At 41.5% G+C, this 19,094-nt stretch overlaps 1 protein-coding gene across 1 annotated transcript in view; it reads left to right on the top strand.

Annotated features, from left to right (window-relative positions):
• LINGO2 (leucine rich repeat and Ig domain containing 2) overlaps positions 1-19,094 on the top strand; it is a 451,300-nt gene that overhangs the window by 223,613 nt on the left and 208,593 nt on the right. Inside the window, exon 3 of the mRNA XM_034773732.1 lies at positions 8,373-8,532. The gene's annotated coding sequence lies outside the window, so the exon portion shown is untranslated. The remainder of the gene's footprint in view (positions 1-8,372; positions 8,533-19,094) is intronic.

The raw sequence follows: 19,094 nt of genomic DNA, 5'->3' as shown, positions 1-19,094 counted from the left end.
AAGTAAATATTATATATTTATAAAAAAACCCTTATAAACTAAATAAAAAGTTTCACTGTTCTGAGAAATCAATCTCTATCAATCTCTATCTCCAATATATATTTTATTGCCATACAAATAACGGTTCAGAATTTATTATTGATTTAGCAAGCTATGAAAAATATTTGCTTTAAGATCCCAGTTCTGGGAATTTCAGGGGATTATTTAGGAGTTTATCAAAACATGTACTATGGGTACACATCTAATCCAGGACATTTGGGAGTGGGCCTGCTTGCATCTGGAATCATAACGAAGATTAATCTTTGGAATCTGTCACAGTGCAAATGATAAATCTCCTTTGTTTGACCAGATTCAGAAGGCCTACCTCTTGGATCAGCACTTATCTCCTAGCCAGAAGGTCAGGGGCCAGGTTCTAAAGCTGGGGAATTATTTTTGGGTGTGTGTGTGTGCCAACCAATACATTACCAGCTGTTGACAGGATTACAGCGACTGTTTTTACACTGAGCTAGGAGGGTTTCTACAGAGATTCTTTAATGAGATGAACATAAAAAGAATGTCATGGATGATTCGTATAAACTGTGTAATTAGTAACGAATCATTGGGACCTGCAACACCCTCATGCCATTTATACTATACTAAAATCATGGGTTTAGTAATAGAATAGCAGTATAGTCATCTGGTTATGAGTAGCACTTTTTTTCAGGGATGGCAGGTAATTTTATACTCCCAGAAAAGTGGATATGGAAGGTCTGAGGTTTTGTGAATTGTTTAAGAAAATGAAGATAAAATTCATTCTAAACATTCTAAAACTGGCAAAGCATTGGTTTTAACTTTTACAAAATAAAATGTTTCTTTGCTTTCTCATCCGCGCCCCCCAACCAAAAGGGGACAGAAACTTGCACATTTCCACAGGGTTTTAAATTCTAGAACTTTAGAAGGGGGAGGGATAGCTCAGTGGTTTGAACATTGGCCTTGCTAAATCCAGGGTTGTGAGTTCAATCCTTGAGGGGGCCACTTAGGGATCTGGGGCAAAATCAGTACTTGGTCCTCTAGTGAAGTCAGGGGGCTGGACTCAATGACCTTTCAAGGTCCCTTCCAGTTCTAGGTGATAGGATACTTAAATTTATTTATTTATAACTCGTGAGGCCAGATGCTCAACTGGCGTACAATCAGCATAGCTCCACTGAAGCTATTCCTGAATTACACCAGTTTAGGATCTGGTCTGTGCTATCCTTACTAATTCTTCCTGTCTATCCCAATCTCTTGCATCCTGCAGTATGAACGAACTGTAGCTTCATTTATTTTACTGCATATGAGAATTGTAGAAGTTAGAGCAGGATAAGACCAGGGTTTCGGCCGTCCCAAGCAGCCAAAAAAAAAAAATGCCGCGATCGTGCTCTGCAGCAGCAATTCAGCGGGAGGTCCTTCACTCTGAGCGGGAGTGAGGGACCGTCTGCCGAATTGCCGCCGAATACCTGGATGTGCTGCCCCTCTCCGGAGCGGCCGCCCCAAGCACCTGCTTGCCAGGCTGGTGCCTGGAGCCGGCCCTGGATAAGACCTATTAAGTCAACTTTTCATCCCGCTGCAAATTCAAGATTTTTCCCAATAGTACATTCCCCAGTGTTTTGCTAACTCTACTTTTAAATGATTCAAGCATTGATTAATCAATGAAAGTTCAGCTATTATATTCCTCTCTGTCCCCCAAAAGGAGAAGTTTAGACCCATAAGATTAAAGGATGTTGGTGAATCATTCTTCTGTCCTCTGTGATGTCAGCGTTTATGTGGGAATAGCGTTGCTGGTTAACTACTGCTGTAATAACCAGTGCTACAGAGGGAATACAAAATATTGTTATCTGCGCCACAAAAATTGTTGCCTTAAAAAGATTTCTTGCTACCTACAAGGTGCTAGCTCTTTTTATATGAAATGCACTCAGAGTCTAAGTGTAGTTCCTAGTAAACAGGTGTCCAACAGATCACAATGGATCCTTTTGCTAGCAGACTCAGAAAAAAGACCAAGGGACTGAATGAATTTATGCTTTCATCTCTCAGAGGTAGCTCTTCCAGGTCAGGATTGAAGCACATTGCTGGGCAGAGTGCAGAAGCTTGTATTACCACAGCTCATGCTGTATCTGATCTATGGCTCAATAAAAGATTTCAGTTTACAGAACTGCCTGTCCTGCACTAAATTAATTTTACAAGCTTTACTGGACAAGTTGTGTTTCAAAAGAAACATTTCTCATCCAGTGGACTTTACACATCATGGTTTAAGATAGGTTCTTTAGATTTTGATCATAAAATAACTGTGTGTCTATTATTGGTATTAATGTTGTAATTAAACTTTGATTTGCCTTAGATTTATATATTTTGTTTGGTTTTGTTTATGGAAGGGCTGAAATGGACCCATTATCTCAGTCTACCATAGCAAGCTGCCCTCAGTTGCATCTATTCCAGCCCTCCTCGAAGATGGAACATGAGTGACCTATTCGGAGTGAATGTTTTGTTATTGTTTTGCTCTCTTGTCACAAGAGGCCTGAAAGAAAAATGTCAGTGCAGTGTTGTCAACTCTCATGATTGTACGTTGTGTTTGGTAAAGCCCCAGCTCCTGGAATCAGGTGGAATGTGTGAGAATTTGTGCATAAAGTAAGTTTCTAGCCCTGTTTCTGGCTGTGTAGGAAAACTTGAAAACATGAACCCTAAAGGCTCAAAAACCAGAAGGCAAATAAAAAGAACCCAACATTTATTATTTTTCAAAAATCTTCTCATTTTGGGGCTTGAATCATGACTGTTCAGTGCTTGGGGTTGTCCAGGCTGTAAGTGTTCCAGCTGACAGCTGAACTACTGAGGCTTCTCCTTGGACTTAAGTAGAAGCCCGAAGGGCACATGAGAATGGCTGTGGAAAGACTTGCCAGGGAAACCCCAAACCAAGTGAAACTCTTTTGTGCTAATTGTATGGCCCTGCTGTCCTGGGGGGTGGGGAGGGTTTGCTGGCTAACCCTTTCCCCTCACCAGACATCTTCAAAGACCATTTAAGGGGTCCTTTCCCCTCTCTCCCACTCCACAATGGGTCTTCCGGGTGGTATGTTAACCCCCAGCCTCCATTATGCAGCAGCATGCCAGGAAATGTTCCTTCCTGCACTACTGGTGGTTGCTCAATGGAGAGAGCCTAGGTAGTGGGCAGGGTGCTATTTCCATGACTGTTCGGTGTCCTCAGTCCACTTCCCAACAGACAGGTGCCCCCATCACAAAAACCTACCACCACATTTGAATCTCGTTGGCACCTTTGTTGGCAGTCAGCAACAGGTCAGAGACGGCAAAGACCTGCCATTCCTACAGGTGGCCCTTTCATGACAGGGCTGAGCTACAAGAAGCTTGCATTGCTATTGTCCCTCCTGTTCTGCTGCCTGCAGTATCTGTGTACATGTACAGGCCAGGACCACGACTGCGTGTCGTGGTCTATGGCCAGAAGCATGTTGTAAACACTATAAAATCTGTCATGGTTTAGGCTGTATTTGGCCTGGTACTGCAGCTGGCTGGAGAAGGTAGTTTAACCAAAGCCATCAGACTGCTTTCTGCAGTGTTGGCTCTGGTCATTCTCTCCCCTATGCTGATTGTTTGTTGGGCTCCAGCCCCCTCACTTGCCTTGTCTTTCCATCTAGCTAATCATCTCCCATCAAAAGGATTTAAATAACCAAGCCAAACCAAAAAGCTGTCCGATCTCACATGACCCTTATCATCATTGCACAGATCTCTCTGCGTGTCTGTATTATTCCTTTCTCCCATCCTGTTGCCTGTCTTGTCTATTTAGATTGTAAGCTCTTTGGGATGGTGTCTCATTCTGTGTATGTACAGTGCCTGACACAATGGGGCCCTGTTCTTGGTTAGCTCCTAGGCTCTGCCATAATAAACAGGATAAATAAGGGAGGGGGCAAGGAACTTCTCCCGCATTTGTGCCCTTGCCAAGAGCCAGACACAGTCCTTCTCCTTACACGTAAACAGGGCAAGATCCGCAAAAGGCTTACGCCATCGGTAGTGCTAACCTGCCCAAAGGAAGGGAGAGACCAAGCCACAGCTCTGCCTGCACTCTGTCAGCCCACAGAATTGGTGCCGTGTGGGGAAAGGGCATGCTGCACCTTGTGAAAGGATGTGATTGGGAGCTGCTCTTGCCTTTGTTGTCACAAAGTTCCTGAAGATGTTGGACTAGATTCTGCATTGCATTAAACCTTGTGCAACCATTTCCACCTGTGCACAGTGGGTGCATAATGCCACTGTTCTTACCCGGTAGCACTATGTGCCTGCTTTGCACAGGTGGAAATGCCTATGCAAGTTGCAGGGCTATGGAGATTCAGGCCCATTGCATCTGCCTCACGACCAATGCCTTTGCAACCTCCCTGTATCCCTGTACCGTGGCACGGTGCTTTTAAAGGTACAATGCAGCGCTTAGCTTATATTTTCAGTTCTATTGTCAGTTCTTTCTTCTTAGAAAGTGGGACAGAAATAACAGTGGTATGAGTAAGTGGAGGAAATACTGGAAGTTAGATATTGAGCCCATCTAGGTTAATGGGAGCATGGGGGATTTTAGGTGTAGTGCCATATTTGGTCTTTCCTAGTTGTACTTCCTTTTTAATACCAGCTTTGTTGAATGCTTGTACCCTGTAAAATCATTGCTAATACAGTTTCATTAAAAGCAGTACAGGCAGAGTGGAGAGAGAGTCAAGTTTCCTTTTACTGTAGTAAAATAATATATTGTTGTAAGACTGATTACATTGATCTGCCACAAGGCAATGTGAGGTGAAAGAAAACTGTTGATGCTTCCGTCTTTGGACCATTTTATGTAAAGGTTGCGAGCTCAAATCTGTCCAGTACAGCAGCTCTTAGATGACAAGTAAAATGAAATCTTAAGAATAAAACAATTGATTTGTCTCTAGCATTTGCAGTAATCTGAACCTTATTTTTAAAACATTCTTGGACAAAACCTTGGCATTGGGACCAAGTCTAAAATCCATGGCAGGTAAATGGGTATTAACCAGCTTCGATCCTGTGCTTTTTACTTTTCTGGAAACCTAAACATAATCAATTTGTGTCAGTGACTGGAATACTAACCCAGAATTTTGGTTCGATGATTGGCAATGCATTGAGTAGAAACACTGGGTACACTACAAAGACACTTAACATTGTGGACGTAAGGGACAGTGGACTCTCTGTTTTTATTTTACTTTGTGCCTTGAGGAAATATGTTGAAGTAAACCTGTTACATTTCTTACCACTTTACTGTCCTTTACTATCACTCACTCTCCCCATCCTCCCACTCTATCAAACATTTCTTTACTCACCTCTGGTCATGGTCCAGCAGCTCAGATTTCTCTATCCCTCTCACCTCCCTGCACTGGTGCATCTTTGTTCTGCCAGATCCCCGGTGTCTTTGTCCAGTACCATCCCCTCCTCTGCTCTTGACTCATTTGCCCCACAGTTCCCACTGTTCAGTGCATCTCAGCAATCATTGCTCCCCCTTTGCATTAGTTTTCACTGTTCATGTTCCTGTGCTATTGAGGAACTCTGGTGAAAATCCATAGACCACACTGATTTTCTGCACTCCTCAATTTGTCTGCTCTTCCTTAAATTCTGCCATATGCCTCCCCTCCCCTTGATTGGCGTGCACGCCTTCCCGCTGTCACCTCTTCTCTCTCTGTCTTCTTATGCACTCTCAGCTTCCTCCCCACTTCGCTTTCTGCACAAGATTTTTCTACCATTTTTTTTGTCCTTTCAAGTGTTAGTATCAAGTGCAAGCTCTCCTCCTCCCATGGCCTCACCCATCTGTTCTGCCTGGATCCCAAGTCATCCTCTCCTCCTTCGTCCCATTCTCTGATTTAGAAGTGTCCTCCCTTACTCTCAACTTCCAGTCCCTGGATTACCTGCCCTTCCTCTGTTCAACTGATCCTCTTGATCCCATCACCTTCTGCCTTTTCACCTCTGATACCCCTTTTAAGGTCTCAGGTTGATCATAACAATGTTGAGGTATCCAAATTTACTAATCACTATTGAAAATATTGGCCTTACTTTCTTAAGTACCATGTGCGCCTGGGCATATGTGCAGCTTTTAATTAGCACATATTCAAAATGTTATGCATTGTATGCGCTGTATAAACAATAATTGAATTAAACCATGTTTTCCTTTTTATTTTTGAGAGATCTACTCATTGATAAATGGCTACATATTTGTTCATGCTGATTAGTGTGTGTGTGTGTGTGTGTGTGTGTGTGATGTTACATTCCTACCTAATTCCTTCTTGCTATCTCTGTGGAAATGTCACCACGGGATAACTAGCTACAAAAATGGCCCCATGTAGTACATTTATAGCTAAGGAACATTATGAGCTGTAATCTTAGATGCACAAGGGTGTCTCATTCTGTGTTTTGTTAAAATTTCCTGCCGCTTCTGATTCCTTTATGCTTATTAGTGGCTGATCCTGTGCATATTAAACTCAATGGCAAAACTCCCAGTAAATTCTTGGTGCAGGATCAGTCCCCAGCTGTATTTACAATATAAGTGTTCATCTGACCTTGAGTACAGGAGATCAGAACAGAGCTATTAGTCTTGATCATTATTAATATGAGTGCATCCAAGTACCTATGTTTGATCTCTGTACACTGCTGCCTTCTCAGCTAAAATCACCCAGAAGCCTGCAATAAATCTACCACTGTTTTTTGTTGGTGGTGCATCGTGCATCAGATGCAACCAACCATCTGCTTAACATTGGGCAAAGTATGTTTTGTGGGGGTTTTTTGTTTACTTTACATTTTTATTACATGGGTTTCTTTTTTACCCTGTCCTTTGTTTGTAAATACCTTTTTGCTTATCTTGGTTACGCTAATGATCACTGTAGGTTGCAGAACAGTTTCTGTTATGGCCCTCATGTTTTAGCTCATTTGTAGCTGTGTAACCGTTATCTTTTAAAGCAGAAATGTGTCATACTTAGTGTCTTTCCAATGGTGAAAGATTTAAAAGTTAGAGGAAAAATCGGTTTGGTTTTTTGGAATATGATGGCAGGGGGACCTCTCCCCCATACACACATGTATATATGAGGCCATGTATAATAGAATGTAAGCAATATTCAAGAAGATGGCATTCACCTCTAGGGGTAGGGAGCAGGTGGTGAATACACTGCCAGCTTCCCAAAGTGTTCCATAGGCAATGACAAAATCAGCTTTAAGTTCCAACAGAGGCTCAATAAGAGTTATAATCTTAGATGCACAAGTGTCTCTTTCTATTGTTAAAATTTAGTTCTGTGGCTGATTCTTTTGGCATATGAGGGGCTGATACTGTGTGCTTTAAACTCAATGGCAAAGCTGAAGGGCCCCAGAGGAATCACTGCCTCTTCTGGATGCCTTGGCCCTGACATTCCCTGGCTGCTCTGTGGACATTGCCAGTGAAATCTGAACTGTCCAGTCAAGTGGAAGTTGCACAAAAATAATATCACTGCAGCCAAATTCTCCAGGTAGTTTTATTGCTGCTGGGAGCCACAGCCTGGCTTCCACTGAAAGAAACCTGGGGCAAAATAGAGAACACCCATGGCAAAATAAATACCCATGGTACAGTTTCAATTCTGGCTTTTCTTGTTAAATGTCTACCACACAGCTTATAGAATGTGTCACGGGAGTGAGTAGAAGTTGCTGTAGGAAGCTGAAATGTTAATTTTTTTGACTTTTTAAAAATGATGCAATCTTAACATTGCATAAATGTTGAGGGCCAGAACCTCTGCTAGTGTAAATCAGCATAGCTCCACTGACTCTGTGTATTGGTTTATACCAGTTGAGCATCTGGCCCTGAATATTTTGCCTTTACATGTAGGTTTTTTTCCTATATGTAAGTTATAATGCAAAAAGTATACATGCCTGATATTGGTTTATATTCATCCTTGTACTGTTTGTCACCTGGGAAGCCCACCCTGGAACACCCAAATATTATTGAGTTCTACTCATCACTCCTTTCTCAGATAAAATTCCTGTTGGCTTCAGATGGGAGCTTTGCCTGGGGAAAGGGTGTTGAATGGGACCCTCTCTGGGAAGGGACCCACAGCTGTGTTTGCAGCAGAGTTGTGGTGGACAGCTGTAACTTTTTAAAGATAAATATATTATTATTAAGCCTGACAGTTTTAATAGATCGATAACTACACGGTATCGCAACACATATTCAGGAAAAACAATTTCTGTGGAGCATAAGCTTCACGGTCTCTGGCCTTAATGTTTATCAAGAGCCATTTATGGGTTTGTACACGCTCCTTTATGAAGCACTTATTGATTAAGTAGCGATGCCCCTGGTCCTTGGACATGGTTGACTATTTTTCAATTAAAATAAAAGAATATTTGTGTTACAGGTTCATTTCGAGCAGTTTGAGTGTGGTGCCGTGAGAGATGCTGTTGTCCATGACAGGATGGGATTATTATGATCAAATACTCTATTTTGACTTCACCCAGTGGCCAAGAGCTTCATATGGTAGACAGCCAAGGACTGGACTTTTACTAATAGTGTAACAGGTAAGACTATTGAAATCAGTTAATTTATTGACAGCTTCCAGGACTTCTATTAACTGCAGTTGTCCATAGCATTATATATCGCTCTCCTGTTTATTTTTTATATTATATGGCTACTTTTACTGTATTATCTCAGAGTGATGTTTGTCATTTAAATTAATCCTTCTATTCTCCAGGTGTGATAAGGCAAAGACCAGGCTTAAGATTCATATTAGATAGGAACAATACAATTGTAATCACATACCTCTGAACAATAGGGAGAAATACAAAGATGTGCTTAGACATTATGTTTACTCTGTGTGTGTGTCTTAAATTGTGATAAGGTAAGCACTTGTTTTTCCATAAAAACTGTACTAGAATTGCTACTGGTCTAGAATGTTTGCACTATCATATCCGTTCTCTTTTTACTGTGGAAATCTCTTTTCTGCAAACAGATGCAAAGAGATTATTCAATTTCACTTCCAAATAGCTCATGCATTACCTGAGAAATTTTGCTTTCTTGAAAAAGAAAAATGTTTTCAACTTAATCAAAGGACAAATATCCAAGGGACGGACTCTGCTCTCCCTTACATCTGCATAAATCAGGAGGAACTCTGCTGAACTCAATGGCATTGCACTAGTCTGAAATCAATGGAAGTAAGGTAAAGCTCAGGCCTGTAGGAGCTTAGAATGGCCAGCATACGTGTTGTTTTATTTCAAGAGCCTGAGAACCCTTCCTTACCTTTTGGTGCCAGGCTAATTAATCTCCCTGCTCAGAACTATCCATAAAAATTAATTTACTTAATTTGATGTCATCTGATGTGATGAGAGTCGATCAGCCACTACTGAATATAACCAAAATTAAGCTCATCTGCTGTGTCTCCAACAGACATCTCAGTAGTTTGGGGGCGTGTTTCTCCCTATCCCCTGATTCTCTGTATCTTGCTTCCCTCCCCTATGTGAGATTGCAGCTAAGCCAAAATGTAGAAACAACTCATTAGTCTGACACCACGAACAAAGTGCCAGACTGCTTGGTGGTGCTAGTGACTGTCCTCTTTGGGACATAAAACCCCATGTTTATTTGACACTGGTTAAAGTCAATAATAGTCATCATCTGTTTTGTGACCCAGTAAAAGGGGCCATTTATGAGTCTGTTAAATTTTCTCAATGCTGCTATATATATGTACTTTAACAGATATTGACAGAAGAACTATTTTTGTTGTAATGAATGGGGGGAGGAGGGGAATACAGCCGGTTTACTGTTCATCAGTGCATTGGAGATAAAAAACAATAATTAGAGCAAGAGGCATATTTGTAAACCTGATTACACACTTAATCATATATTCATAATGTCTGTCCTTTGAATTCAGAAGTAATTATTTAATGAATATATTTGTTTCAAATATTTTCACCAAAGCTGTGCTGCATGTGTTATACTGTGTTACTTTGGCAGGCGTAGAAGGAAGGAAAAAAGACACAACTAATGACTGAAATAAGATGGCAGTTTACAATTTGGAGAATAAATAGTGTTGTAGCTTAAATTCGTGTGGTACAGTATTAAGGAAGTTTAATGGTAGTGCTTTCTGTTAAAAACATATTGTTTAAACTCTGGGCTTCATGTGCTGGTCTTTCTCTCTAGCCCTAAGTTTACTTTATTCTAGGTGAACTATAGGTCGACAGTATGTGTCTATCATAGACATAACTCTTTTATTCCAGTTTTATTGTGGTGTAGCTCTGCTGAAATACAGTTATATTGGTTTAAAACTGGAGTAATCCATTGGTGAATCAGAACCATTTATGCTTAGATAATCCTTATCTCCTAACCCCCAGTTTTTTATCCACTTTATGAAAAGTCTTTGTGAAACTTAATTTGTGGACAAACTGGAAGGAAGCAGGCAGTGGTGGTACTATGATTTGTAGTCTAAGATGTTGTGTAGGATATGATACATGCTGTGTCTACAAATAGATGCATCAAATCCTCCTTTCTCAAACTTTCCCATTTTTCACTTGCCTTCCACTCCTAGCCATCCTATCTTGCCTACACTATATAAACAAAATATATTTTAAAACTGTCATATTTTAAAAGATCCTGGGAAAAAAGATGAACCACATCTCCTGTTAATCCCTTCCTCTCATCCTACAATCGATACATCATCTGGGTTGCTGATTTTACTGAGGAATCCATGCAGTGCATTGACTCCACACTGAAATTAGGGTCCCTTAATATGTCTGTAAAGCGCCCCCAAACATATGGTGCTATAGAAATGACATAATGATAAATATAGGTAAAGTTTAGCTCTCAGAAACGTTACATTTAACCACACAATTAGCATTAAGGGGCAAATCTTGCTTCTGGCTCATAGCCTGGGTAACCAGATTGCCTACTGGTGGGTCATTTCTTGTGGCTCTACTATCCCTTGTTCTCCCACCTGAAATCACCATTCTGTGGTGATGGGGAAATAGCCCTGCAGTGCTGGGGGAACTACAGAAACTCCAAACAAGCTCCTAGCGTCTTCCCCCTCCTTTGCACAGTGAAGCGCATATTTGCCACAGTAGTCAAGGCCCTGTGCATCATTTAAGGGTGGGGATAGTCCTGGCCTCTAAATCAAGAACCAGCATGTTTTTATAGGAACCTATTCTCACCTCAGTACTTGGCGGGGTTGGAGGGGTTACATGAACTCTCCAAATAGTAAAACTTCGTACATGTTTGTTGTCTTATAGGATTTTTTTTAAACGGGAAAATTTTGCTATCGATTATACAACTGACATCCTTTTCCCCCCTCTCATTTAATAGCAGCACCTTTTTTGTGCCTGGGCACCTCAAAGCACTTCTTGGGTATGAAAGTAAAATATATAAATTTTAGAAAGTGATGAGCCTGTGATGGTATTACATCACCTTGAGCGTTCACAAGAAAGCTGAACATGCACTCCTTGTATCAGTTTTAAGTCTGTGACATGTGATTGAGATTTTGAAGAATTAACTGATTGGGTATCGTGAAATGATTTTGTACTGTGTCGTTCCATCCGGGTTATTATAGAAGTGCAATAGACAGACATGCTGCTGTGAATAGAGCTCAAATGTTTACAGTAGTGTGCTTCTACGTGCATGTAAAAATATTCTATCATTTGGGTGCACTAGAGATGAGTGAACAGGTTGGTACTGATATGACCACAGATTCAAATACAGGTTCCAACTGTTTAGATATGTTCTGATTCTCTCCCACCATCCCTGAATATCTTATGAAACCTGACAGCAGCCTCAATGCACCTTCTATACCTAGTTTCTCTCTACCCAAAAGACCTCAGGCTACCCCTTCCACCCACGCACCCACCCTTACGGGGGTGAAAAGGGGGCAGTAGGCCACAGTGCTGTCCCCTAACCCCTGGGGAAAATGGGAGTCTTAGGGGGAAGGGATCTTCACTTCTGGATCCAAGAGAAGCAATGTTGGACCTTTAAGAAGGAGACCCTCTTTATTTTCCCTCACACTTGAATAGCAGAAAGAGAGACAAGGTGGAACCTCGGGAGAGATCCTTTTTTCCCTCTTACTAATAGATTCAGGATATGGAGGATACTTGGGAGCAGTCTTCTTCCAAATCACCCCCAATTCATTGTTAAAGGAGGGGGAGTGTGGCTGGCTGTCATGCTGAGCTGGGAGGACTAATTGGCATTCCTCTTGCTCTACCTGGACTGAAAATAGTTACGGCAGAGCTACAATAGATAGGCACTGATCAGAAATCCCACTGTAGCTCCAGCCTGCTGCTAGCTGCAGTGCTGAAAGCTTCACCCAGGGGATGGGTGAACAGACCCAGCTATCACAAAGACTAACCAAAATTACTCAGCCTTGTTCAGATGGCCAGATATGGCCGGTGCTTGTATTATCCAGAAAACGAAACAATGAAATCTCGTAATCCTGTTCTTGAAATTTATGTGTCAATTAAAACTGGGGAAGCTTCTTCACAACTTTATATCTCTTATGAGGCTTTCATCTTTCAGGCTTTATCCCTCTATTCATTATTTAATCATCTCATCAATCATTCAATTTCAACTCTTGAGCAAGCTCAGCAGGCAGAGGAGGAAACATTACATGAAGAGAAAGTGTCAGATGCATTCACCAACATGTTCACAAATAAAACTAATTAAGCTGCTTTGGAAAGCTACCTAGATTGTTTCACTCTAGGCGCTCTTCTGAAAAGACTGGGAAAAGCATGTCCTAGCTGAAAAGGGGAAAAAAAAAAAAATTACTGTTGGAAACTAGGCTGCATCCTAAGCCCTGCATATGAGTAGCCGTACACTTTGGGGATGTTTGAAATCTGAATGCCCATCTGAATTTTGGTCTTTACCTAGGAAAGGCAAATAGGTTCTTGAGGGTTGTTTTTTTTTTTTTTTTTTTTTGGAACCTGTGTCAGATCAAACTTTAAGTCAGGATGTTTGGATAATACCTTCCCAGCTTCGCTGTTTTTATTTTTGAACCCCTCTGCATTTCTTGTTTCTGGTCAGCACTGTGGTAGGATTGCCGAAAATATCCTATTTCGACTGTATTTCCAGCCTGACTAGCTCCAAGATTTCAAGATAATTTTTTTGCAGAGAGCAGAGGATCAGAAAATCATCTCACTGTCTGGGTCATTATCCATAATGAATTGCACCCCTGAACCTTTTGGGGTTCACCTGGCTCTTTAGAATAATGGTATATTTTTCTTCATTTGGGATTTGCATAGTTTTGGGTCGTTCCCCTCCCCATCCTGATCCCTTATTGACCAACATATTGTACCATTGTAATGAGAGAGACACTTTACGCTTGCCTCTTGTACACAAGAAAAGTTTCCTCCTGTGATGGGATGAGAATGAAAGAGTGATAGAATATGTTTGGCATGATGCAGCTTGATGCTGTTATTTTAGCTATGGGGACATCTTTGTTCCCATTACAAAATGGAAAAGAAAATGTTTCACCTTCAGAACATATCGAGCTAAAAATTAGTTTCTTATAAAGTTCCTAATCCAGAATTGCACAATAGTTCATGGTCTGTCAAGTAAATAATAGACATTTTAAGAAGTCCCTAAATATGTGTTTGAAATGATGGCTCTTAGCAGTTTCAGATTAGCTGTCATGGTCTATTGAGTAAATTTTGTGTGTGTGTGTGTGTGTGTGTAGCCTTACTATATAGTTATACAATGAAATGTCTTTTAAAATGTCCTTTGGAACCTCTGTGTCTTGTCAGATGGAATACAATACATATTTTAAAAATCATATGAATTCTGAAGGGGTTATTTATTAACATTTTATGATTGAAAACAAAACAAAATCAGATAGGGACAGTATTAAACACACTTGCAAGACAATAATATGTGTGTCTTGTCTTAAACCTAGGAATTCAGAATTTATGCATTAAGTTAGTCCAGCTCACCTTATCTTGGAATTGCAGATGATGCCTTGAGCCTTTGTCTCAGGGTAGCGGGATGATCTTACAGACCATACCAGCTTCACTAGCTTAGTATAAGACAGGATGAGTTAAGGATGAATTTCAACCTGTATGCCAAAAACTGGTCTCAGTAATGAATAGGTATTGCTTGTATGGAGTGAAGAGAGAATGACACAACATGGTAAAATGTTTCATTTTGCTGTAGCTCCTATATCCAAATCTCAGCCTGAATTTCTGCTAGGTCTAGGATCTTCCTTTAATGGACACAACAATGTAAATTATAAAGCTTTGTGAGTGAATTATGGTGCTTGTATTTCTAATGTTATCCAAATTTGCCAAACTTAATCTGAGCTAGAATTTTTTATCTTTAAATTCAGATTGATCCTGCCATCACCATTGGTCATCTGTCTTTCTAGCCAATCTAATCTACTGTTATCCATTTAATTTAATATATTGTTTAATATAATATGGGCTAGAGTCTGCAACTTTTACTCACTCTGGTAGTTTACTTTGCAAGTAAACCTATTAAAATCAATGAGACTACTAACAGAATAAGCTGCTACTCAACATGAGTAAAGGTGACTGAATCTCACACTAAATCTAGCCAATCTATCCAATATGTCTATCATCATAGTATGTAAGTATCACATATTTTGCAAACACTGTGCATAGATAACACCACTGTTGATTCTGCCAAAGGAAGAACAAAGCTTTCCACCTTCCTTCATTTTAACCACTATCTCAAGTTAGATCACTTAGATGGTTTGCTGCTTCCTGATACTTGGTTCTGACACAGTTATTATTGTTGACTCTTATCTTACTTCACAAATAGTCCTATTGAAATTGAATGAGATAGCTGCTACTACTCTTAGACCTTACCTTACACCTTCCTGTGCTGCTGACACATCAGGCAGTCCTACTCCTCTGTTGATTACAGTCGCTTGCTAGTTCCTCCCAGGTAATGCCAGTGCCTTCAAAATCCACTATCAGTGCCTTCTTCCAGTTCTTCCTTGGCTTTAGTCATGTTCTCTTTCCTTCCTTGGGCACCCAATTCAATGCTTTCTTAGCGTGTCTTCCATCTTCCATACAGAGTACCTGTCCCAGCCATCTGAACCTTTTCTTTGATAATATTTTCTAAAATGTCCTTCTCTGTCATTTGTTTTGTCTTTCCATGAAATGTGTAGTATCTTCCTCAACCATCTGTGATGGCAGCCTACAATCTCTTTTTGTTAGCACTGTCATTGTCCAAGTCTCTGCTCCATACAGTAGCATGCTCAGTACAATCGCATGGTATAATCTGACCTTTAGTTTGGTGTCGAGATCTCTGTTTGACCAGATGTTGTTCATTGTCCCCAAAGTAGTGGTTGCTTTTCTTAATCTCATCTAGATATCTTCATCGCAGCTGTTTCCAAATGTCATCACATTCATAAACTCACATAGACATCACCAGACAATGTGACTGTCAACTAGATAGACCAAGTGTGTATATCTAGGCGATGGGCATCTTCTCTGAGGGCTGTCAGCATTAGCAGAGAAGATGATGTTGGCTCAGAACGTTATCTTTTAGTGATAACGTTACAACTTAAACTAAAAAAGATCACAAAGACAGACAAAAAGTGTTGTGGCAATAAAGATGTTCAGGGACAAAGAGACATAGATCAGATTACATTTAGCAGCCATTCCAATGTTTTACAGGACCAGGCTGGTGAAAGTCTGAAAGATACATGGTCAAACTAAAAGAAGATGGTAGTTAACACAGCAGAGGAAGTAGTGGGCCATCCAAGAGGGTGGAAGAAAGATGCATGGATTACATCTGGAATATGGGGAGGGATTGACTATAGGAAAGCTCTGAAGACAGAAAAGGAATAGTGCAAGACACAGGCAGAATTCTTAGAGGCAGATGCAAGATACAGACAAAAGGACAAAGATAGAAAGATAGAAATACCTGGGTCCAAGAGAGGACTGCAGAGGTAGAAGAAGCAGTGCAGGGGGAGACTTCAAGCAGTTCTATAGAATAGTGAAAAACCTCTCAGGAAGAATCAGACCATCACAGATAATGCCCATCAGGGGTTCTCATGGATGGATGTTAAAAACTTATGAAGAACAAGCCAGATGATGGAAAGAATATTTCTGTCCATATTAAACTGTCTAGAATCAATGATTTTGCACAGATTAGAGAGAAATGCCAATGCTAAGAAGGGACCAATAACACCCAATGAAATTAAAACAGCCATCAAATGCCTCAGATAAGGGAATGCTTCTATGGTTGACAGAATTGAAACATGGGTACTAAAGACAGGAGGCAATATTCTGATGGAGGAACTAACAAAACTCTGTAATGAAGTATGGATGAAAGAAAAGTGCCACAAGACTGGAAAGATGCTACCATTGTGGCGTTGCCAACAAAAGGGTGATCTTTGTGCTTGAACTGGAATGCTATTGCACTGTTCTCAATCCCAGGCAAAGTATCATTATGTTGAATAGAATGAAGAAGGTAGTGGATGGAATGTTACCAGTAGAACAGGCTGGGTTCCAGCCAGGTAGATCATGTTGTGAATAAATATTCACTCTTTGCCAGATCATCAAAAAGATGCCGGTTAGAAAAAATGCCATTCTACTACTCAGTGTGAGTGACAGCCCAAAATCCTAATGGAGTAGGGTAGCACATGTTCAGTATTGACATAGCAAGGTATTTGGATTCCTCCCTCTGATAATTAGATTATCACAGATTGGTCCAGAGTGTCAGGGAGTCATAACCAGTATCTGGATGCTTCTCCCTTCCCCTTTCCTCCTCTCCCCTTCCCTAAGCAGATAGCATAGGACAGAATCTGGACTCTATGTGGTACTGTATAGATAAAAATGCACTTAAACACATGCACACCCCTATTTGAAATTCTGGACCAAAATTTGCAATAATATATTTTGCAGGGATTTCAGAGTAGCCATAGGTGAATCTCAGTCCTTTCCTATCTACATTTATGTTGTAAAACGCAGCACTGTAATAATCACGTTCTACACTGGAAGAAAAATATAATGACTAATAGTAACAAATTCTATGCAATTGTAAGACTGATCCTGCTACTGATTTTCTGGCATAGCTGTGTTCTGGCAAAGAAGATGGGCAGGTCAATTTCTTACTGCATATTGGGAATTCTTCTGCTACTTTGATTACATTAGTTCTACTGCTGCTTCACACAGTGGAGCTAAACATTTATGGAATTGCTTTGTAATGGCATATGCTCTTCTCTCAGATAAACCACACAGTGTATTAATTTTTTACTAGATTTAAACATGTGAAAGAATAGCTAAATTCAGCCTAAGTGCTTACTTTATTGTGTTGTAGCTTAAAACTGATCCCTGTTGTCCTTGAATGGTGAATTCTTTAGACTGGAAGAAGGAAGGAAGGTGTTCCAGGAACATGCAGTCTCTACTGTTCATGAACTGTAAGGATTTGGTAATGGTGCTTTTCATTTCAGGGAGGAGGGAAGATTAGCTGTGGGAAGATGCATTCACACAGAGACTGCACAGCTCAAGTTAGTAATTAGGTGAACTAGATTGAGTAAAATAAAAGCTGATCTAAAATGGCAGCCACTAATCAAACTGTCAAACAAGACACTGCATTTTTGTTTGTTTGTTTGTTTTGGGGCTTGGATAAGATACCTGAATACTGAGGGGCAATCTTTTCAAAGTTAGATGTGAGCAACTGCACTCATTTATTTAATTACTCCTGGGGGAATTCTGTGCCACTGTGCATGTGCAAAATTTATGCCCCCGCAGATTTCTTTGCTTCCCCGCAGAACAATGTATTTCTGACAGGAAAGCAAGAGAAGCCACAAGAGCGGTCATATGACCCTCCCCAGAAGTATGTTTTGGTTGCCCAGGGCAGGGAAAAACCTGGCTGGTGGCCCCTACCCTGAGCCAGCTGTGAGTCCCAGCTGGGCTGGGGAGGATGGGACTTCCTCTTCCCTTGCATGACATCCAGGGCCGGATCACACCCCCCCCCCTATTTCCCCCCTGGCTGCAGGAAGTTCTGCAAATTCCCCCCCCCCCCAAGCTTCCTGTACCCATCACTCCTCAGCTGCAGGGGGAGGGATCACTGTACAAGGAGCTGCTCACCCAACTCCCGTGCATCCAGATACCCTCATAACCAGACCCTCGGACCGAGCCGAGCCCCCCACACTCAGAACACCTCCTGCCAAGCCCCACTCCCCCTGCATCTGGACCATCCCGACGAGCCATCCGCACCCGGATCCCCACCCCACTGATCTCCAACCAGCTGCACCTAGATCCTCACCCCAATGGCCCCACTCTCTGAGCATCTGGACCCCCCCCAGTGAGCCCCCACACCAGATCCCCATACAGAGCTCTATCCCCACCATATCCAGACCCCCCTGCTGAGTCCCAACCACCTGCACCTGGACCCCCCTGCAGAGTCCCATTACAGTTGCTCCCAGAATCCCCCAACAAGCCCCTTTGCATCCAGACCCCCCGCACCCAGATCCCCCACTGAGCCACCCGCACTCAAATTGCCCCACACAGAACCCTCTCAACCCATACCAGGATCCCCCACACACACTAAGCCCCTCCACACTTGGATCCTGCCTTGCTGAGCCTGCCTTCTCACCCCTAGTGCACCTGGCATGGAGTGGGGCCTGGGGCAGGCCTGGTCTTTGTGCTTTTTCAGGGTTGGGTGCAACCTCACTGCTGAGTCCATGTCCCGGGGTGGGGAGCTGCACAGTGATCTCCCACCTCTGTGCAGCCAGTGGCCTGTGCTCTCCAATGCCATGCTGGAGCCTCCACATTTATTTGACAAATAAAATTAGCAGAATTTTGCAGAATTTTAAAATATTGTGTGCAGAATTTTTATTTTGGGGGGCAGAATGTTTCATTATTTGACGCAGAATGCCCTCAGGAGTAATATTTGCATGTATTTAACATGCTCACCAACATCCAGTGTACATACACAAATCATGTACTTATTCATGCACGTGACCTACAAGGAAACTCATTGGCTATTTGTTCATGCAAATACCTTATACGTGCCCCTCACTAGGGATTTTACACAAAATTGGGCATGTGTTAATGGGTGGGCTAATTGCGCACATCTAGCTCTGAAATAGCAGGAAATGGGCTATGATCTCATGCCATTGCTGATCAGAATTATGCAG

This window comes from Trachemys scripta, chromosome 6, assembly GCF_013100865.1.
Source record: "Trachemys scripta elegans isolate TJP31775 chromosome 6, CAS_Tse_1.0, whole genome shotgun sequence".
NCBI lineage: Eukaryota > Metazoa > Chordata > Testudines > Emydidae > Trachemys > Trachemys scripta.
The sequence above is the reverse complement of the archived record's forward strand: the minus strand, read 5'-3'. Positions and strand labels throughout refer to the sequence as shown.